This window comes from Heteronotia binoei, chromosome 6 (assembly GCF_032191835.1).
Source record: "Heteronotia binoei isolate CCM8104 ecotype False Entrance Well chromosome 6, APGP_CSIRO_Hbin_v1, whole genome shotgun sequence".
Classification (NCBI taxonomy): Eukaryota; Metazoa; Chordata; class Lepidosauria; order Squamata; family Gekkonidae; genus Heteronotia; species Heteronotia binoei.
Genome location: NC_083228.1, coordinates 10,692,104 through 10,716,090, shown reverse-complemented (window position 1 = coordinate 10,716,090; position 23,987 = coordinate 10,692,104).

Sequence of the window (23,987 nt, the reverse complement as noted above, 5' to 3'; positions counted from 1 at the left end):
ATCAAGTTAAGAAAACTAATGATCAATTGGTAGAATTCCAAAAGCAGTTATTGGCCAATACTCAACAGGTCCATGGATTAACTGCCAAGGTTGACAGAATGGAGGATCGTGATAGACAGACAAGCAAACTAGTCAGAGAAAACCAAACAGAAATTTTGGAGCTAGAAGATCGTGTGATGAGATTAGAAATGGAGAAAGCTGCAACGATCTTACGTTTTCAAAATTTACCGGAAGAGAAGGAGGAAGATTTAATCCACAAAGTTATGGATACCCTAATGATTGATGACGAAGATTTACTGGAGGACGGCCCGAAAGATATTCTCTGGGTTAAAAGAGTTTCCTCAACTTATACAAGAAAACACAATCTTCCTAGGGAGGTGCAAGTAAAGTTCGTGCGTCCAGAAACTACGGAGAGGATTCTTCGGAAAGCTAGAGAATGTGAAGTTAGCTGGAAGGGTACCAAGATAAAAATTTTGAAAGAAATACCATGGAGCGTTAGACAGCGGAGATTTAAATTTAAAAAATTGTCCACTTGGCTAATCAAGCACGAAATTCAATTCAGATGGTTGATCCCCCAGGGCCTCTTCTTCACATTCCAAGCTAAAAGATTTAACATTACAACTGAAGCAAAGATGGAAGAATTCTGGGATGAATTCGTGAAGCGCAATGGATCGGATTCAGGAGAAGAGCAGGAATTAGAAGGAGCCAAGAAATCTCCGGAGGGGGCGACCCCCAAAAAGAAACATGAAAAGATTAAGACCAGACTTCAGAGTAGAAAAGACCTAGCGAATATACCCGATAGTATGGATCCACCGAAATGAATTCCAAGTTAGGCACTAAAATACTTTCTCTGAACATCAACGGCTTAAATGAACCCGGTAAAAGGAAGAAGACTTTTCAACAATTGAGAAAATCAGAGGCTCAAATCATTTGTCTGCAAGAAACCCATATTAGACAAGACAATCGGAAGTATTTGGAAAATAAGAGATTAGGAACCTTATACACGTCATGTGACTCATCGAAAAAGAAGAAGGGAGTTGCAATATACGTTGCTCACCATATTAAATCGAGTTGCTTATATTCGGATGATCAGGGAAGAATTATTATTGTGGAAGTGGAACTGAATGGACTTAAAACAGTATTAGGAAACATCTACGCCCCCAACGAAAATCAAGAAAAATTTTACCAAGCATTGCATCTTAAACTTAGTGAATTTAATTCAGACAGATACTGTATTGTTGGAGATTACAACGCAATATATGATGTTAAAATGGATAAAAAACATGTTGACCCACAAAAGAGGAAGAAAAATCGTAACATATTACCAAATGCTTTTTTGCAAATGGCTGAGGAACTAAACTTGGTGGATGCCTGGAGAACAAAAAATCCGACCACTATTGACTTCACTTTTTACTCTCATGCACATAAATCATGGTCAAGAATTGATATGTCCTGGATATCTCTGGGTATGATTCTCTCAGTGAGCCAAACGGACATTCTTCCACAGTCTTATGCAGATCACAGTCCAATAGTGGTGACACTAGAGGAACAGTCGAGAAACCCTCGTTGGTCTTTAAATCTGCAAATTTTAAGGGAACCACAGTTTCTAGAAACGGCCAAAAAAGAAATTCAAGAATTCTTTAAGATTAATGTGGAAAAGGACACTAAGATTCCAGTCATTTGGGACGCCTTTAAAGCCTTTTTCAGAGGTGTTGCCATGAGATACACAGCGAGAAAGAAGAGAGAACGAAAGAGAAAGTATAATGATCTTATATTAAAACTGAAGCACTTGGAGCAACAACAGAAAGCGGCAAGCCCAAAGGAGGTGAAGGCAAAAATTAGCTTTACTCAACATAAGATTAACCTTTTATTAGCGGAAGAAATCGAGAAAAAGTTAAAATGGACGAGACAAAACTTTTTTGAGAATGCAAACAAAGTGAGCAGATGGCTGGCATATAGACTAAGGAAAGAAAAAGAGAGAAAGATTATTAAAATGTTGAAAAGTGAAACCAACGAGGAGTTATTTCAAAATTCTCAAATGAAAATTGTCATTCAAAACTTTTACAGGAACCTTTACAAGAAACAGAAAATTGAACAACCAAGCCAGGAAGATTATATTAAGGGAGTGGAAGTTAAGCAATTAACTCGGGAACAACAAGTAAGCTTGGAGAGTCCCATTGCAATACAAGAAATTGTTGATGTAATTAAAACCCAAAAAAGTAATAAGACACCGGGTCCGGACGGATTACCGATTGAATTTTTCAGAGCTTTTGAGGACTTACTTTTATTACCCTTTAAGAGGGTGATTGAAGAAGCTTATAATACAGGTACGATTCCGGACTCCTGGAAAGAAGCTTTAATCACACTTATTCATAAAGAAAGTACTGATCCATCAGAAGTTAAAAACTACAGACCAATCTCACTCCTGAACAGTGATTATAAGATCTTTGCAGCGATACTTGCAAACAGGTTGAAGAAAGTAATTCCTAGTCTGATCCATGAAGATCAAACTGGTTTTGTGCCAGGAAGATTAATGAATCAGAATGTGAGACTCCTGTTGAATGCAATTGAATATTACAAGGAGCACCCGGATAAAGAATTTGCCGCTATTTTGGTAGATGCAGAAAAGGCCTTTGACAATGTTAATTGGAACTTTATTAAAGCCATGTTGGCAGCAATTGGCTGCGGTGAAAAGTATATCAGGATGGTCAGTGCGGTCTATTCAAGGCAAACAGCAAAAGTAAGTTTTAATGGGATAATGACAGACTCAATAGAAATTGAGCAAGGTACGAGACAGGGATGCCCCCTCTCTCCTCTGCTCTTTATTTTGACGTTGGAACCGTTGATTAAGAAGATTAGAGAGGATCCTCAAATTCAAGGCACTAGAATAAATGATATAGAGCTGAAAACTCTGGCGTTTGCGGATGACTTGGTATTTATTTTGGAACAACCTGTTTCCTCGATAGCTCTCTTGAAGCAAAAAATAAGAGAATTTGGCGAAGTTTCAGGTTTCAAACTGAATGTGGCCAAGACCAAAATTTTATCAAAAAACATGTCGAAAGACCAGATCCAATTATTAGAAGAACTGTCGGGATTTAAACATGAAAAGAAAATCAAGTATCTGGGAATTTATCTCACAAATGATTTAAAGACCTTATACAGAGACAATTACGAAAAAATATTAAAACAAGTTCGCCATGACTTAATTAATTGGAAAGATCTTCAGATTTCACTTTTGGGCAGGATTGCCACAATTAAGATGAATATTCTTCCGAGAATCTTGTTTCTATTTCAGACAATACCAATTTCGATATCCAAAACATTCTTTCAACAACTTAATACTATGACCAAAACTTTCATCTGGCAGGGCAAGAAGGCTAGAATCAAACTGAAAGTTTTACAGGATACAAAACTAAGAGGTGGCCTAGCCCTCCCAGATTGGAACTTATATTATAAAGCTAGTGGTATGGCATGGCTGAGAGATTGGTGCAAACTGGATAATAAGAGACTTTTGATCATTGAAGGTGCAGGATTGGGAGAAGGTTGGCATAACTATATGTGGTATCATGCCCCCATAAAAACAGGCCATTTTCTCAGACATGAAATAAGAAGATCTTTGTACAAGATTTGGAGTGAAATTAAGTTACAGTACTCGTATACACCTAAGTGGATATCTCCGGTAGAAGCCTTGACCCATCCTAATCTATATAATTGGGACAGACCACAGGATTATGCATATCTGTTGAATGATAAAAATGAATTGATTGAAGAAGAGGTGGTTAAGTTAAACTGGTGGCTCCAATGTCAACTGAGATCAAGATTTCGAGCAGATAAAGAAAAAGGTTTTGCGAACACACAAATTGAACTAGACCTCATCTTAGAATCCAAGCAGAAGATAATCTCTAAAGTCTACGACTGGCTGCTTCAAATTAAGATGTCCGATGAAACAGTGAAGGAAGTATGGATTCGTTGGCTTAAAGATTTTGGCTATAACATTGACCTGGAGGAATGGGAGAAATTATGGAAACAGAACTTAAAGCTGATAAAACCAGCAGAGCTTAAAGAAAATTTATACAAAATGGTTTATAGGTGGTATCTTACACCTGATAGATTGGCCAAAATCTACCCTACGTACTCCAATAAGTGTTGGAAATGTCGAGAAGTTAAAGGATCCTTATACCACATATGGTGGCAATGTAAGACTGCTAGAAAGTATTGGACACAAATTAACATCTGGACTCAAAAAATTTTGGAGCTACAAGTTTCCCATCTGCCAGAATTGTACCTCTTAAATATTTGTAGACAGAAAATACCCGCAACAAAGTTGAAATTGCTTATGTATATTATTACAATAGCCAGAATATTGTATGCTAAGTACTGGAAAAGTGACAAAACCCCGAATAGAGATGAATTCATAAATAGATTATTAGAAACCGCAGAGGCCGATCTAATGTCTACAAGACTAAGAAATGGAAATGTGCAAAAGTGTCAGGAGGAATGGAACCCCGTTTATAAATGGGTTAAGAGTAAAGGATTTGATTTGGAGTAACTATATTGAAATATAATATATTAATCGATTAATGAGAATATTTTCTTTTAGTTTAAGAAGTAAAGGCTTTGATATTAATATTATCATTGTGCTACATATTATTATATGAATGAAATAACCAATGAACTCACAACTAAATGTTTTTCATTTTATGGAAACCTCTCCGCCTCCCAGGGTGCTTGGCTGTGTATTTGTGATGAGTGTGTGGTAACGGGAGGATGATAAATGTATTTTATGTCTATTTTTCTTTTTCTATTGTCTATGTAATGTTACGTTTCATTTTCTATTGTGTATGTAATGTTTTCTTTTCTTTAATAAAAGTAAAATGCTTTAAAAAAAAAAAAAGAAAACCTTTGCTCTGGCTTGCATCAACGTGGGAAACCATCAAACAGGAACGTGTCAGAACGCGAGACTGCCTGTTAATTCTATGAAAAGCTTTGCGCATGCGCGGGCTGGGCAGCACAAAGCGCGGGAGGAAGAACGAGAACGTTGAGAAAATGGAGTCCAGAGGTGAGGGAATCTGAGCCGTGGCTGTTTTTGAAATGACGCGTTCGCATATGGTCTTCCTATCTAACGCCGATGGGATCTTTCAACATGAAGATGAAATCGGTCCTCCCCCCCCTTCCCCCGCGCTGGTCAGAGTGGTAGTACATGAATGTGGGAGGCGGGGGGGGGGGACAACTCATTCCATGTATGTCGTGTCAAATGGATCATTTCTGTGGAAACATGGATTAGGCCTGTAGGGAATGGATGCTAACATTAATAATAATAATAATAATAATAATAAATTTTATTTATATCCCGCCCTCCCCGCCGAGGCGGCTCAGGGCGGCTAACAACATTACTAAACATGGCTGGTTGGGAAATACTGATTTTTATCTGGGGTGCAGTGTGTGTTTTGGATGAATCAATTTACTTCTGTTAATTTTCTGGCAACTGAAGGCAGACATTATAGTGGAACTAAGTTTCATGTTGAAGCAAAAGCCTGGTGAAAGTTAAGCAAAATTTGAGTCCAGTGGCAACTTTAAGGTCAACAAAGTTTTATTCACAGTATGAGCTTTCATGTCTATGCACCTTGCAAATGTCCTAAGCTTGTTTACTTCAAAGTAATTTCACTGTATTCAGTTGTACTTCAGAAAGGTGTCCTATGACTCACCTGTACAGTGGATTAGAGCATAGTGAAAAGGTGCTTGTAACAGATGAGCTCTTGTTTGGTATAATGAATGTTATTTTTCTCCATCTCTTATACCTGGTTTTTCTGTCTTATTACCCACAGACGGTAGTACAAACAGCCAAGAAGTGGCTCAGCAGGGGTAAGTTGGCTTTTTTGAGAAATAAAATAGTTTCTCTTTATAGCGATCTTTATAAAATTGTTTCTCTTTATAGCGATCCTGCCAATTCAGGACAGCCAATTCAACTGCACCTACACAGCACCCAGGTAAAATATAACAGTAAATAGTTTTCTTTGTGAAAGGAACAGAAACAACTTACCTAATTTTTTTTAAATGTCCCTGCAGTCTAAAATACCTTATTGGATGGATTATTAAAACTGCTTAAAATACATTTTTGTAGCCATTCTATAAGTGTACAGGTGTAGGAAATGGGACTTTGTGGGGCCCAGCTGTGTGTGTCATAAAATGTAAGGTGAGATAGTGAAGATATAAACACAGATATCGCATCACGATGTTTCCACAGCAGTCTTTTTACTGCTGGGGTGGTATATTTTAATTTAAAATAAAATCTAATATTCTTATCTCTAATTAGGTTGTCTTTTTATTATATTTCTTTTCAGTGCCTGTGTGACATTGCTTGGTGTTGGTCACTACAGCTGGTGAATGACAAAATAGAGTGAATTGGATAGGCCCGCCACACATCTGTTTTGTGGTTCTTTGTTGAACTATTTGCCAGAACAGGAAGATATTCAAACTAGACATGGGGATTTTTCTTCCCTGTTATGCATGAATTACAGGCTTTTTGATCTGACTTTTGCCATTGAAAATCTTGTGTGTGCAATACCAAGAGAAATCTTTTTTGTCTATGGCAGGCCTATGGACAGCCTGTTGATGCCCATACTCAGACAACTTTTGGACAGCTGGCATATGCAGGTGTTTTGGGCCAACCTCCAACTGGTATGTTTGTGCTTCCCGTCTTGCAGCCTGTGTTCTGTTTCATGGGAGGAGGTTAAACTTATGGAAGAGTGAAACGTTAACACCAGAAGGGAAATTTCACATTAATATTAAAAATAATTTGGGAAGTGGGACACATGCAATTTGTGACCTCTTTCTGAATTCTGTATGGATATAAATTGTGCGTCAAAATGACAGTTGTGGACCAAGATATTCAGCCTAACTGAACTTAGTGGTCTTTGTGGTTTCCTAAAGGGTGAACAGCATGAGTGGACATGCTCAGCACTTGCTAACATCTCTGCATGTTCCATGTTATTGGTTCCTCCTTCAGACATATATTTCAGTGTCTTCATAAATGTTCTGTAAATTATTTTGCTTCTGTTAAAATTGGAGTTGTCTTCATCCTGATGTTTTATTTTGATATTAAAAAAACCCAGCCAAACTTTGAAAGATGTACAGTAACCACTTGATCCTGTAGTTTGAATTAAAAATGCATGCAGTCACATTTTTGGCCAATAGCATCCTGCTACTGTTTGAAACAGCACGTCTTTTTCATTGTACTTAAAGTTAATGCTTCTTATAGGATTTTTTTAAAAAGGGATTGAGGCAGCTTGGGCTGAGTTAAAAAACTGCACCATTATTACATAAGTACTTTAAAATGTTTTCCCCCTTTTTTGCCTTCATAAAACTGGTAGTTAAGTAGGTTTTAGTTTTTAAAAACCTTCAATCCTACTAGAGCTGCCTTTTTGGAAATTGATTAGGTTCTGAGATGAATGTCAAGAATATTTAGGGAAATACCTTGAGCCCATTATGTCATGTGTGTTCCTGGTGTTTACTCTGTGGAATATCTATTGGCTTAGAACATTATCCCTCCCCCCCATCCCTGCTAAAGCAGTTGGAGTAGGGAATGAGTTTTGACATCTTCCTATATTGTGGGATAAAGGATAGGATTTTTTAAATATGATGTATAGTCTTGAATTGATGGTAAACCTTTCAAGATAATTCACATAAATGTTTGGAAAAGTGTCTGCATATAGAACTGGATTTTGTGGGTTAAATAAAAGTATTTGCTTCCCTTTTAATTTTCTTCATAATCTCGTCAGGAAGCCCCTCTAGAGTTCTATGTTGCATAAATCTTTATCTTCATTAATGATCTCTGACCAAAATTTGCTAGTTCACATTCCTTGTATTTGTTTTTTTCTCAGGTATAACTGTGAATATTTATTTGGGGAGCGGTGTCAGAGGTACAGTGATTTGAATAGTGTTTCCACAGTAACATTGTACTGCTCAATTTTAAGTGTGCTTATAAAAGAAGACCCTTATGTAGTCATTGTGGGGTGAGTGTTGATACTGTGATTCCTATTTCCTACATGAGTCTTATCAGAGTAGCAGGGAATGAGATCTTGTTCACTTTTCTGTCTTAATGGCTAAAGTGGCTTTTAGAGAGGTTGTTGTGTTTAGACTGACGCAGAGGAAGGCACCTCTGCGCATCAGGAAAAGAGACAGAAAACATATTCATAGAGGCAGAAAATTAAGGGAAGTATTAATGCAATTAAGGGTTATTATTAACGTTAAAGAACGCATCGGGGGGAGGAGGTGGGCACACCTGAAGGGTGTAGAGAGGATGATTTATTCTTCCTCCAACCAAAGCTCTACACGAAGGGGAGGGGGGAGGGTTAAAGGGGAGGGGGGGGAAGAGGGAGCAAGGAAAACACTACAAAAATTAACTCTCAGCATGGGGGGTGGAGGGAGGGATCCGGATAAAAGAACATGACTAAAAGGTTAAAGGTGCTGACACTGAACGTAAATGGTCTGACTTCAGATTTAAAGAGATATAGATTGTCCAGGTTCACAAAACAAAATATAGACATTTTGTACCTGCAAGAAACGCATAAAGCAAAAGGAGATAACAAATCTCTGCTTAATGACCAAGCCTGGGTGACATTAGCTGAAGCATGAGGGGACTCTAAAGCAAGAGGAGTGGCGATATTAGTAAAGAAGAAATATGATATCAAGATAAGAGAAATAGCAGCTAGCGCAGATGGAAGGGCTCTGATGGTTAAATGTTTATTTGAAGGTAGTTTAATAACATTGGTAAATATATATGCTCCAAACAAAGGACTAAAAAGATTTTTACTTAAAACTCTTAAAAAAATACAGAAATTTGAGGAAGGAGAAGTCTTAATGGCAGGGGATTATAATATGGACATTACCAAAAATAAAACGATAAGATGGAAAAAATGGGGCCTAATAGAAGCTTATGAGGCTTTGGGATTGACACCACAACCGACATATTATTCAAACAGGTATAAAACAGCTTCACGTCTAGACTTTATACTGCTTAAAGAGTATGGCAAATGGGTGCCAAAAAACATTACCACATTCCCAATGTGCATATCTGATCACGCCCCCATTAGTATGGAAACAGAGGTAAATTGGGAAAAGGAAAAAAAAGGTATGGTGATATAACAACACGATTATGTCCAGAAAAGAGGACAAACAGTATATGGAAAACCAGATAAAGTTATACTTCCAAGAAAATAGAGGATCAGTAACTACAGATGTACTTTGGGATGCAGCAAAGGCTGTGATTAGTGGACAGTGTATAATGAAGGAAAAAGAAGTAAAAAGAAAATGGTATTTGGAAAGGAAGGATAAGATACAAGAGCTTGAGAATTTACAAAAGCAACAAGTACAGAAATTTAGCCAAGATAGAAAAAAGTTAATCGTAGGGTTGAAGAAACAATTAGAAATGCTAGACTCTAGGGCATTATGGAAAAAACAGGTTATGGTAAGAGATTAATTTCAAAAAAATTCAATAAATTCGGCAAAAAGACAAGCAAACTATTTAAAGATTAAAAGAGAAAAGCAAAGAGTAAGATCCATCAGAGTAAATAACGGTATTACACAGAACCCAGAAGAGATTTAAAAAGCTTTTGAAGAGTTTTATAAAACCCTATATAAGAAAAGAGATACGGTTGAATTTGAAGAAACATTAGTAAATAAACTTACAGAAGAGGAAAGGAAGGAGTTGGAAAGGGAAATAACAGTACAGGAAATAGAACAGGTAATAAAAGATTTGAAGATAGGTAAATCACCAGGTCCAGTTGGGTTCACAGCTGAATTTTTTAAAGAAATGAGAGAAAGCTTAGTGCTGGAATTATGTATAGTTTTCAATAGTATACTAGAAGGAGGGAAGGTACCTAATACATGGAAGAATGCGGAAATAACAATATTATTAAAACCACAGAAGGATCTGCAGGAAGTAGGCTCTTATAGGCCTATAAGTTTACTAAACCAGGATTATAACATCTTCGCGAAAATTATAGCAGATAGACTTAAAAATATCATGCCTAAGATAATAAAAGAAGACCAGTACGGATTTGTTAAAAATAGGAGCATTGCACACCCAATTAGAAACATACTAAATGTACTATATTACGGCAAAACCTGGAAAACAGCTCTGCTTAAATTAGACATATATAAAGCTTTCGATACATTAGCTCATGAATTCATGTGGAACACAATGAAGAAATATGATTTTGGGGAGGGAATCATACAAACCATACAGGAAATATATAGTGGAAGCTCAGTGGTAGTTAGAATAAATGCTGAACACACTGCACAATTCCCAATTACAAGGGGAGTTCTACAAGGATGTCTGCTCTCACCCTATTTATTTATAATGGCAATAGAACAGCGTAAAGGATTAGGAATTCAGGAAGGAAAGAGGGATGTAAAATAGGTAGGGAAGAGATGAAGATAAATTTATTTGCAGATGATATAATTATAATAATGATCAGAACTCAGGAATTAAAGAGACTAAAGTAATATTGGAAGATTTTGAAATAAGGTCAGGCTTAAAAATTAATATGATGAAATCAGAGGTATTATACCAAAATGTAGCCTGAGAGGAAAGGAAAGAAATTAATGAGTTAACCAAAATTGGATTGGGAGTAAAGAGATTTAAGTATTTAGGAATAGAAATATACCAGAAAATTAACAAGATAGTGGAGAAAAACTACAATGATGTAGTCAGAAAAATAATAAAGAGACAGAAAAAGATGGAAAAGAGAAGTCTTAAGTATAACATCCCAAATTAGGAGTGTAAAAATGTTCTGGATACCAAAACTGATATATCTATTTCAAGTATTACCATTAGAGATTACTAAACAAAAATTGGAAAAGTGGAATGTAATAATACGGGAATGGATATTTGGAAGTATAAAGACCAGAATTTAAAAAAAAAAAAATTACAGTCACAACACAGAACTAGGGCGGGTTCCAGACATAGCAAAGTATTATGAAGTATTCCAGTTGAAAGCTTTGCTGGAAATAGAAGATGGGAATAGGAAGTGGGTTAAATTTAAGAAAGAAGCAAATAAGGGAGCAGGGAAATGTGGTATATTTACAACTAAGATGGAAAGAGAAGACAGACTGGAGACGGGCCCTAGAAGAACAACATTAAAAAATTGGAAGAATTGGCAATCCAAATGGTTAAAAGGTACATCCGCATGGGCACCACTAGAAACTTTAGATAAGGATAGTATAGACAATAGATGGAGGGAACTGCTTAGACAGAAAGGATATAGAAGAATAAAATATATGTATAACGGGGGAAATTTAAATTCAATCCAAGTATTGGAAAGGGACATAGGGAAACAATATTGGTTAAAAATAGCTGGTTTGTATAAGAAAATAAAGAAGCTAAGGATGGGAAAATGGCTGTAGAGGAACCAACAGAGGAGATATATATAAGAATGAAAAAAAACAGGAAAGGTTTAGCAGGTGTGATATACAAGAAAATGATCTCAGATAAGCAACAAATAATTTTTCAAACACTAAGAAGATGGGAGGCAGAGACTCCTGGCTCCACCCTGAAAGTCACCTGGTTCCAACCCCAAAGTTCCCAGATATTTCTTGAGTCGACTTGGCAACCCTGCTATCATTCCACTTTTGCACCTTTCAAAAGCAGAGAAAGAATCCCCCCGGACTCTCCCAGAGGCACAGTCTTTAATGGCAATCCCTTCTCTGGACCATAGAGATGGGGTCTAAACTTTAAATCCTCCTATTCTGACTCCCTCTTTAGTGTTGTGCAGCAGCAGCTGGCTTATCCCCTCATTGCATTGGGGAAGCTGTGGAAAGGATGGGGCGAAGTACCGGGGTAGCTGGGCTACCAGCGGGATGACAGCCCCTCCCTCCCCCCCAGTGATATCGAGGGCGTGGACTAAAGAACAAGAGCTGGGAACAGGCTGCGGTTATTGACGGGGTGAGGTGAGACCGGAGGACGCCTAGTGGGGGATGGTGAGAACAACACTCTGCCTGGCAGTTCTGAGTTCCTGGGGTTGTGATCGCGTGGCTGAGGGGACACGGGGGGGGGGCTAGGACCTCCCTGGGCCCCTGGTGCTGTGTGGAAGGCTTCCTCGGGTTCCTGGACTGCACGACCCCCCCTCAACAACAAGAACTATGCTCTTATACCATCTAAGAACAAAACTAAACTTTTTCTTCACTTTCTTTGCACCCCTTGGACATTGATGCAATTTGACAACACAAGGAGAAGGACTCTGCACTTTATTGCCACCATCACTTTGTAAGCAGCAGCACTTTACCCTCTAACCCTAATGTTTTAACTGCCAATCTATACAACCAGATAGTTAAATATATAGGTTATTTAAAATAGTTCTCATTGATTAGCTAAGCAGATGTATTGATGGCAAATTAATTGTAAATGAGCGTTAGCTGGGGAAGGTTTTAATTAAGGAGCCAAGGGACGTATTAATTCAACTAGTGTTTGCTAAGGAGATAGATGTGGATTGGGGAGGGACTTAAATAACTAGTGGGTATTGGTAGCAGGCATTTTTACTGGTTGGAACAAGAGGGCTAAAGAGGGTATAGGTTTTTAGATACTGCCAGTTGATGAGCTGGTGTACACCAGTAGAAGATGACTGGCCTGGGGATTCCGGTACTCCTGGGGAGGGGAAGGTGCCTCCGACACTGGTGTTATGTAATGCCAGGTCCATTAATAATAAGACCGCTATCCTCCGAGATTTCCTGCTAGAGCAGGATGTGGACCTGGCATGTGTGACCGAGACCTGGGTGCGTGATGGGGAGACTGTGACTCTCTCCCAAATGGCTCCCCCGGGATACTCGGTCTTTCACCAGTCCCGGACTAGCGGGCGGGGGCGGGGGAGGAGTGGCACTATTCATATGAGAGGCTTACTCCTTCAGGGCTCTCCCGGCCCCGGAGATACAGGGCATTGAATGTGCTGGCCTGATGTGGAACGCTGGGGAGGGGTTGGCGATCTGGCTGGTGTACTGATCGCCTAATGCACCAGCTGGCACCTTACCATCCCTGGTGGAGGCCCCAGTGGGCTGGGCATTGGAGTACCCAAGGCTACTGGTCTTGGGTGACTTCAATGTTCATGCCGACAACGCGGCCTCCAGTCAGGCGATGGACCTGGTGTCATCCATGGCGACACTGGGACTCTCCCAAATTGTCACAACGCCCACTCATCAGGCTGGACAGGTGTTAGACCTGGTCTTCGTGGCGGGAGTTTTAGTGAACGATATTACTACTAAAGCAGTGCCATGGTCGGATCACTATGTCCTCAAGGCTCGTGTGGATGTGCCGCCCCAACCCTGTTTAGGCAGAGAGAGCATTTTAGCTCGCTTGCGGAGCCTGATGGACCCGGAACGGTTCCTAACGGCTCTCCAGGATCCCTGGCCCCCTGGCGACTCCCTGGATGCTCTGGTGGAGTCCTGGAATGATAGACTCTCCAGAGCTATCGAGGAGATCGCACCTAGGCGCCCTCTGCGTCCCCATTTAAAGTCGACGCCTTGGTTTAACCAGGAGCTGCGACAACTAAAACAGGGACTCAGACGACTAGAGAGGCAATGGCGGCGTACTCAAGACAAAGCGATCCGAACATCTTATAGAGAGAGTTTGAAGTCCTATGAGATGGCAATCAAAACCGCAAAGAAAGCATACTTTGCGGCTAAGACTGCATCCGCAACTTTGCGCCTGGCACAATTGTTCGATATAATTCGGAGTCTTACAACGCTGCCACAAGGCAGACCAAATTCTATTGAATTGGAGATTGGCTGTGAGGCTTTTGCGAAATTTTTTGCGGACAAAATCGCGTCGCTCCGCCTCGACCTCCCTGCCATATTTGAGGCAGTTAGCGAAACCGAGGCTCCGGGCCTGTCTTCGGATTATATCCTGGATGGTTTCAGTCCTCTCAGCCTGGAGAAAGTTGACAGGATCCTCTTATCTGCACGCCCAACAACTTGTAAATTGGACCCATGCCCCTCCTGGCTTATTAAATCCTGCCAGAGGGAGCTTAGATATCCTGTACGGGATATCATAAAAAGATCCCTGATGGAAGGGCATTTTCCAACACCGCTTAAAGAGGCAGTGGTCCGTCCCCTCTTGAAAAAAACAACCTTAGATCCGACCCAATTGGCACATTATCGGCCGGTATCAAATTTGCACTTTTTGGGCAAACTTATCGAGAGGGCAGTGGTGGTGCAGTTACAGACCTTCCTGGAGGATGCTTCCATCTTCAACCCCCTGCAGTCCGGCTTTCACCCGGGCCATGGGATGGAGACTGTGTTGGTTGCCCTGGTAGATGACATTCAACGGCATCTAGATCGGGGCGGCTCGGCGGTACTGATGTTGTTGGACTTATCGGCCGCATTCGATACGGTCGACCATCGGCTGCTGACCTGCCGCCTCGCTGCCGTGGGGATTCAGGGGTTGGCCCTACAATGGCTTTCCTCTTTTCTTGAAGGTCAGGGACAAAGGGTCACGATTGGGGGGGAACTATCCCGGAGGCGAACGCTTGATTGTGGAGTGCCCCATGGGGCGGTTCTTTCCTCGATGTTATTTAACATCTATATGCATCCCCTTGCCCAGATTGTCCGAAGGTACGGGCTGGACTGTCACCAGTATGCTGATGACACCCAGCTCTATCTGCTTATGGATGGCCGACCGGCCTGCGCCCCAGAAAATCTGGACCGGGCATTACAGGCCATGGCTGAGTGGCTCAGACTGAGCGGGCTGAGGCTAAATCCGGTGAAGACAGAGGTCCTCTGCTTGGGTCGTCGGGGTCCCGGGAGGGGGGGGGGAATCTCCCTGCCAGTTTTTGATGGTGCGCCGTTGATAACGGCGGACAGGGTCAAGAGCTTGGGGGTACTATGGAGCCTTCCTTAAAGATCGAGGCTCAAATAGCAGCCACTGCCAAGTCCGCTTTTTTTCATCTTAGGCAGGCAAGGCAGTTGGCCCCCTTCCTGGAGTGTGACGATCTAGCATCAGTGATCCATGCTACGGTCACCACGAGGCTGGACTACTGCAATGCCCTCTACATGGGGCTGCCCCTGTGCCGAACCCGGAAGTTGCAGTTAGTGAAGAATGCCGCGGCCCGGCTGTTATTGGGACTCCCAAGATGGGAGCACATTCAGCCGGGACTCCGGGTTCTGCACTGGCTGCCAATAACATACCAAGTCCAGTACAAGGTGCTGGTCATCACCTTTAAAGCCCTATATGGCCTAGGACCTGCCTACCTGAAGGACCGTCTCTCCCCACATGTTCCCCAGAGAGTGCTGAGATCGGGAACCCAAAACCTTCTCGTTATCCCCGCGCCAAAGGAAGCCCGCCTGCAATCTACCAGGGATAGGGCTTTCTCTGTAATGGCCCCTTCCTGGTGGAACCAGCTGCCGGAAGAGGTGAGGGCCCTGCGGGACCTTGCTCAGTTCCACAGGGCCTGTAAGACAACCCTCTTCCGGCTGGCCTACAACTAATCTGGCATAGGAAACTAAGTGTAGCTCTATTAGATTTCTGCTTTGTTTTAATGCTTTGCTTTGCCTTGTTTTAATGTTTTTATATTTTTAATGTCTTAATTGTGTAAATACCTAAACTTAATTTTGTTATGTTGGATTCCATGTGTTGTGAGCCGCCCTGAGCCACCTTGATGGGAAGGGCGGGATACAAATCATAAATAAATAAAAAATTGCATCTTATGTGCCAGTAGGACAGAATGGACTCCTTATGGTAATGAACTCTGGCATCTATTTTTCTGCATCGTGACTCCTGTTCACACCACACAAAGAATCACATAATGAAGGGGAGACCCCTGAATAATTAATGAATAACTCTATAAAATAATAAATGAAAATATACTCTTGTGTTTAAAAAGCAAAAAGGGCGTCTGATGTAATACTGAAGAAGTTGCAATGTGATAAGAACGCAGGCAGTGGGTGTGAGTCACAGATGTGTACTGGTGGCAGACACTCCTATAAGAAAACTCCTTGTTGAATAAAGATAAGCAGACATTGGAATGCTACCAGGGAGAAAGGGGAGGGGGGAAGTGAATCAGATAACATGTGAGGGGGCAGGCTGCAGGCTTGCTTTTGCTTAAAGCTGATGGTTTGAGAAGTGTACGGGGTTCATTATTTTTGGGAGCCTTGATGCTCAAATGAACCTTGCTATTGGTGCCAAATAGTAAAATACCTCGTTTTCAATTGGTAAGTGTGCGCCTCGTTTATTTCCCTGCTACAATACTACAGAGTCTTGTTCCCTGTATTAAAGTGCCTTCCTAAAGTATTCCATTTTATGCCATGCAAATCGGTGTTATAGAAATGTCACGTTGCACCGTTACTTTACCTTGTTTGTATGGAGATCTCCAGCCATCACCTGGAGACTAGTAACACTATCCCTCTCACTGTGGGTGTGGGTGGGCAGGAGATGTCTGCATTTTCAGCATTTCTTCCCTGCCCCTACATACCTCTGACTCCCCTCATTGTTGTGTTCAGAACTGACCGCAGCCGGCTATTACTACTAGTTATGGCTGTCAATATACCACTGACGTCATCAGTTTTTTAATTCCCTGTAGCCACCCTTCGAGGAAGACAGCCGGCAAGAGCTCAGCAGCAGACTACTGAGGAGGAGGAAGAGCAGCCGCGAGATGATACGGATGCCCCAGAGGAGCAAGAAGGTATGTAAGTGTTCATGATGTTTGTGGATTGGACACCTAGGAAAAATAATATTGATCAATAACCAGCACCCAGTTGCTGAACATAAGATCAAGAACATTTTTTTGATCGTCCCCCCCCCCCCCCAAAAAAAGCCAGAGATCGGTACTGATTGGCAAATCACAGGCAGAGGGCATCGGGAGGAAGGAAAAACACTTCCTTCCATCCTTTGCAGAGAAGCCCCTCCTACCCTGCTAGCCTCAATGTCTTGCCACTCTACTTCGCCCCTCCGTGTGCTCATAGGGTTCAGCATCAGCCTCCTCAAGTTTGCCTTTGTGAGAGTGGGTGGAGCGTATGTGTAGTGGAAATTACAGGTAGTCGGTTAGCCATACAGCCCTTCTCCATGTGAATAGCAGTCCCAGGGCAGCAGGGGGTTGAATTCTACACAGCACTGTACATAAAGAACACCTGGGATGAGAGGATGGTGTAGAGAAGAAGCAAGCTTTGAAGGGAGAAGTAGCTTCAAGAGAAGAGAGAGAGCGTGGCTTCGAGAACAGAAGGCAGCTTGGGAAAAAAGAAGCCTCAACAAAGATTTCTGAGTTGTGTGAGTCATGATCCTGGGCCTAGTGAGGCCTGCAGACCCCAGGGAAACCTGCCTAGGAGTTACTGTCCCCTCTGATTGGGTGGCAAGGTTTTGGAGGGAAACTAGCCCAGAGAGGAGTGGGGCTTGGGAGAACATAAAAGGGCCAAGCCCAGGTAGGGGGTGTTCTTTTCCAGGAAGGCTGAGCTGGAGGCAGGCTGTAGACTAGAGAGCTTGCAGCAGGGGAAAGATCCCTTACCCAAGAGGGTGAGTGTTGGTTATCAGAGTAGGGACTGTATAGTTAAACACGTCAGGGATTTTGTTTATTTGCACCAACTTTTACTGTACATATATTTCACTGGTTTACCCACTTATTATTTGAGCACTTTAAATAGACCGTTATTATACTCCTTGGGTCCTCCTGTCTCCTTGGTCACAGTTGAGGTATTTATTCACAAGGAAGAGAGGGGTGGTTGGGTGCTCTGGGCCCTCCATACAGACCCTTACCGGAGTGGTGGCTCTCAGTAGAAGACGCTGCTAGGCCCCTGATGTGTGACAGAAAGCTGCAGGGAAGCTCTGCAATCCATTCTTGGACCTAACCTAATTCATTGTAGGCAGTAGACTATTGTGAGGTAGACTTTCATTCAGGTTGCCCTTTGCGCAGGCCAACCTTCAGAGAATTTTTCCTACTAGTGTTAGATGGTGAGAGGAGCCCCAGAGTTTACAGCCAATCAGCTCATTTCCCACCAAAATGTCTCATTATAAACCTTAGGGCTCCTCACACTCCCTCAGTTGTTTTCGCCACCCCCGAAAACAGTTCACCTTCACTAGCACTCATACATTCCCCCACACAATGGCAACCCCAAAACCCTCAGGGTTTAAAAAAAGTGTTTGGAATGTGGGGCTAGTATGACAAAGGCTGATGTGTTGTGTGTCTTATGCCTAGGTGAGGCACATAATGTGACATCTGTCAAAAATTTACAAATAAGACACGCTCCAACCACTAGGTCTGCTTATGAGCAGCACTCTGAGAAAAGGTTCTAAAAAACACTGAGCAAATTCCCTCAACTTATGCGGCTCCGGCCAAAGCACCTTCCACAATATTTGTTATTGCACCGAGGCCTTCCTGCCCACCATCAACCCGCTCCGAACGGTCCTTACCAACTGCTGGCCAGATTCCACTCACACCATCTGAGCTCAATCCTGTGAGTTCTGCCTTAGCATCAAAAAAGCACAAAGATAAGTCTAAGCATAGAACCAAACTGCCCAAGTCATGTCACAAGTTGAAGGACTGTAGAGACATCCCACATCCCCCACGTAAGGGTGAGGAACTCTCACGGCCCACATTGCCTACCGCACCCCATCCACAGTCTTTTTCTCCACGGCCATGTCCATGCATGAAATGCCAGGAATCGGCCCGAAAGTTACCACTGGCATGATCCTGGGATGGGGACAAAGATGTGAAGGTTCCTTTCTGAGATGAGTCCGATCCTCCTATAGCCTTAGAGTCATATCTGCAACTTGACTGGGTGCCCTTGTAAATACAGCCCGAATCAGCAGCTAAGTCATAGTCCTTATTGGACTCCCCTCACAATGTGCCGTTGGACCTCATGGTAGGAGAACCAAGAGCTCGAAGCACCATTAGAGGATCCGAGACTATTCCACGACCAAATGACAAGGATGGCACAAGCCCTAGATTTGCCGATTGTCCCATCAGACCCAAAGCCAAGGGGAAAACTCATGAGCCGCCTTTACACAGAGTCCACACAATGAGCGGATTTCCCTTGAGGAAATCCTGGACATGTCACAAGACCCCTGTGTCAAGCAGATGGATTCAATGACGAGTTGAAGTTGATACAAAGACTACGTTTATTGATAGACCACTACTTTGGCTCAAGCCTTGGCTTGAGAAGAATGAAACCAACACATTGATACATAAGTTTTAAGGTACACTTCAAAGGGATTCCTACGGGGAGGGGAGGCAGGGGAGCATTCACACATAAGTATCAAAACTACATACATTCCCAGGGCTTATCAGACCCACGGCCTTGCATCGCCCAGATGACGCTTCCTCCCGCAGGAGGATTCATGGGAAGGTGCTGATTCCTTGGTCTCAGTAATTAACAGTTATAAACCAAGGAAAGGCTAAGAAAGGAAAATAAGCTAGCAGCATTTGGTTCAGTGTGATCTTATCCAGGCCTGTTTGTGGCCGATCAGAGACCCATCATTTATTGATCAGAATTAGTCATGCTTGACACCCTGGAAGAAGCCGTTGACCCTCCTGGCAACTTCCTGGCGTGTAGAGAATCGATACTGCACCCACCTCAATAACTGCTCCTTCCTTTTCCAGCATCTGATTCCCTCTTCCCTCATAGCCAAGGAAATGCAGGGTAGGTATCGCTCCAGATCACAGTCCACACTGTCAGATAAGGAGGGACAGAAGGTAGACCTCATGGCACTTATGCCACAGCTGACCTGGACTTAAAAATAGCCAATTACCAGGCAATCATGGCAGTTTATGTTCTTTTCCTTCATGAAAAGCTTCAATGTTTTTGGATAGCCTACCCAAACAGGACGAGGCATTAACTAAAATCATTCACGCGGAAGCTCTAAAATTATTGAAGCAACAACTCAATGCTAGTAAGCATGCAGCAGAAACTTCTGTGCATGGCTTGGTATTTTCCAGTCATCAGGAGGCATGCCGGATGCAATCAACTGCCCTTCTGGGGTCTCTTAACAACCAACAGCCTCAATACAAACAACGGTTCCTGTACTGGTCTTATTACTCCTCCTACAGATACTGGCTGCACTGGAACAACAGATCAACCACCCAGTGCCAACACCAGTATCCCATGCAAAGATCTTATGTCCCCCCCAGCCTCAGACCTCTCAGTGCCGAGGGGGTCAGCAAGCTAAGCAACCAACCTCCCATCAACACCAGCCATTGCAAAGAGAGCCTTCCCAGCCACCAACCCCCCTTTTTTGACTATCCAAGCGACATACTCCGTGTCCTCTTTCACGGAGGGTTTAGCCCGTTACTCGCCCATCTGGATCTGCATCACATCTGATGCTTGGGTTCTCAAGACAGTTGCAGAGGTTTAGCTTTTGGAGTTTAGTGCAGTTCCTGAATTATTTTCTCCAAGTTTTGACACTTCCCCAGTGCCTGACACAGAGCGTTTTGCCCCCTTGCTGATTAAGGGGGCAGTTCACCAAGTACCATTCTCTTCCGATCTCAGAGGATGTTACTCCTTTTTCGTTGTTTCTAAATCAGATGGGGGCTTAAGACCTATCTTAGATTTTAGACGGGTGAGTGCATTCTTAAATGTTCAAAAGTTTAAAATGCTGTCATTATATTCCTACTTACACAGGTGTGATTGGTACACTGTTCTAGACATTAAAGATGCTTAACTGCATATACCCATTGCATCTGAGGATCTGTCTTTCCTGCGTTTTATAAATGGCCACAATGTTTTCCAATTTACCTCCCACCCTTTCGGACTCGCTACAGCGCCAAGAGTCTTTACCAAATGTATAGCAGCGGTGGTGGCACGCCTCCGCTCGTTGGGATGTATCATCTCCTATTTAGATGATTGGCTCTCTGTAGTCCGATCAAGGGAAGCAGTCACACAACATACACAGATCACCATTTCCTATTGTGCAGTTGGGCTTGCAGATTAATTGGAAGAACTAGTTCCAATTCAGATGGCATCCTTCATTGGGGCCACTATTGAATCTATCAAGAGTAAGCTGTTCCTTCCAGACAAATGGAGGAAGAGCCTCCGCCTCTGCGTCAGGCATTGAATTCAGAACCGTCACCATTTGGCACACATAATCCAGGTCTTGTTAGGGCTTATGGCTGCATCAGTCTTTGTTGTGCCATATGCCTGTCTGGTTTATCAGGGCATTCTAACCCCATACCCAGAGTTCTTCCATAGGGTTCTTTATTCTGAGATATGTACAAAGAGAGCTAAGATGGTGGGTTGACAATACAAACCTACAGCAGGGCATGCCTTTCAGAATTTTTGTTCCACACTTCATACTGTCCACAGACGCCTCCCTAATGGGATGGGATGTTCATAAAGATTGCCTAACCACTCATGGGGTTTGATCAAACTATGAAAGGTCTTTGTATATTAACCTGTTAGAAATGAGAGCTATCCAATATGGTCCTAACTCTTTTGCAGATACCTTTTGCAGCCACCACTGTGTCCTGATCCAGACGGACACTACAGAGATGGTGTACTTGAACAAATAAGGTGGCACAACTTCCCTGGTATTGTGTCACAAAGCCACCCATATTTGGCACTGGGCAATTTGGCAGGGTGTACCCTATGAGCCATCAACTTAGCAGGCCACATCAACATGACAGCAGATCACCTCAGCAGCCTGGCTACGTACAAATATGCATGGTCCCTCAGCCCAGCAGTATTTTGCACTATATGCTCTGTGTGCAGATACCCAACCATCAGCCTTTTCACCAACAGAGAAAACGTGAAACATCCCCGGTTCTGTACAAGAGCAGGTTTGGATCCCTTGTCCATCAGAGATGCCTTCCAGGTCTCTTGGACACAGGATTTCCTTTACACATTCCCTCCCTTACCACTCCTAGAAAAAACCATCACGCAACTGCTGGCGTGAAAACGCCATTCTTTTATTGATGGAAGAAGCAGGGGGGAGGGAAGTTTGCTAAACAGAATTATTTTGAGAACTCTAACAGAACAGGCAGACGGTTAACTTAGATTGAAAAAAGAACGTGCAAGAAGAATTATCCTAGCTCTTAGAGGTGACAATATAGAAAAATCTATAAAGAATGAAATGGGAAAAATAATTGAGAACTACTATAAAAACCTGTAAGAAGGCTTAAAAGTAGATAAAGATACTCTGGAAAACTATTTGGCCCGATATAGTCTTAAGCCTTTTACAGAAGAATGTAAAATTTTGAATGATTTTATAACAATGAAGGAATTGGTGGAAGCTATAGGATTGCAAAAAGAAAGTAAAGCACCAGGACCAGATGACTTACCTGCAGAAACTTCTGAAGGTTCTTTGATTCTCCCATATATACCTTTGCTAGAAAAAAAATAGGCAATGAAGGTATTATGCCACCCTCCCAGCAAGAAGCCACCATCTCCTTGATCTCTAAGGAAGCAACTGACTTAAAAGAGATTAAAAACTATTGACCAATTTTTCTCTTAAATGTGGACAATAAGATTTTTGCATCCATATTAGCTCAATGCCTAAAAAGAGTTCTTGTAGAGATTATTCATCTGGATCAAGTGGGTTTTCTCCTGAAAATACATTTAAGGGGCAATGTCAGACTACTATGAAATATTCTAGAGTATTATGAAACCTGTCCTGATAAACAAATTGCATTAATTTTCTTGGATGCAGAGAAGGCTTTTGACAATCTAAACTGGCAGTTTATGATACAATTAGAATTTATGAACTGTGGAGCCAACTTTTTAAAGAAAATCCAAGCTGTTTACTCTCATCAATCAGCTAAAGTAGTAATAAATGGAGAACTAATGGATTCTATTGATATCAAAAAGGGTACAAGACAAGGCTGTCGATTATCTCCATTATTTTTTATTATCACTTTGGAATCATTAAACAATCAAATTAGAGAAGATACTAATATCAAAGAATTTTCATCCAGAGGTGAACATTATAAACTCAGAGCATTTGCAGATTATTTGGGTTTGGTCTTGGAACAACCTACTAACTCTGTCAAACATTTGGTTTCGAATCTTAAACAATTTGAAGAGGTGGCTGGAATGAAGATCAACTATCAGAAAACAAAATTTCTAGCAAAAAATATATCTGTTGAGCAAATTAAAAATTTCCAACAAGAATCAGGATTTGCTTACAAGAAGGTCAAATATTTAGGCATTCAACTCACTTATAAAACTACTACCATATAAAGAGAATTATGAAAAGCTAAATAAAGATAAACAGGATCTGGAGAAATGGAAAGACCTAAATATTTCTTTAATGGGAAGAAGACTGAGGAGTTACTGAAAGACCATGATGAATTGAAAATACAATAAGACTTAGCAGCCTATAATGTTTCCTTTGATTGGTGGACAAGACTTCAATTAGAATTGAGACATGTTAACGACAAAGAAATAGGGTTCGCTGCTGAACAGTATAGATTTGATAAGATTATTTTAGAACCACATCAACATTTAATTTAAAAAAAATTACTCAATGCTCCTTCAAATGAAACTTCAACATGAGGAAGTGAAAGACTGTATGATAAAATGGGCTCAAAACTTGGGTTATAATATTGAATTAGGAGTATTGATATTATAACCCAATACTCTTGATTCAATATTGATAAAACTTGGATTATAATATTGAATTAGGAGTTTCCCCTTTATTTTATCAGCTGATCCACTGATTTTGAGCTTTGAAAAGTTAGTGTTAAGGAATTTGAAAAACTGGGATGTGAGCCTCGGTATAATCACACTCTGGCTCAGAGTAATGTGTTGAGAGACTTAAAAGGCTGATAGTGCCATTGTAATAAAACCTGCCAATCAGGGTGGAGAGCTACAGTGATTATGAATGTAGCGAAATACTACAGAATGGTTTATGATTTATTAAATGTTACTGATCACTACAAAAGGCTTCCGGGTGACCCTACTCAATGCATTTTGCATAATACAAATTATGATCACTGAGGTGGAAATGTTAGGTTATATTACCGCTTCAATTTCTAAATATCTTATTAATAAATATCCTAGGAGCCCAGTGATGTACACCT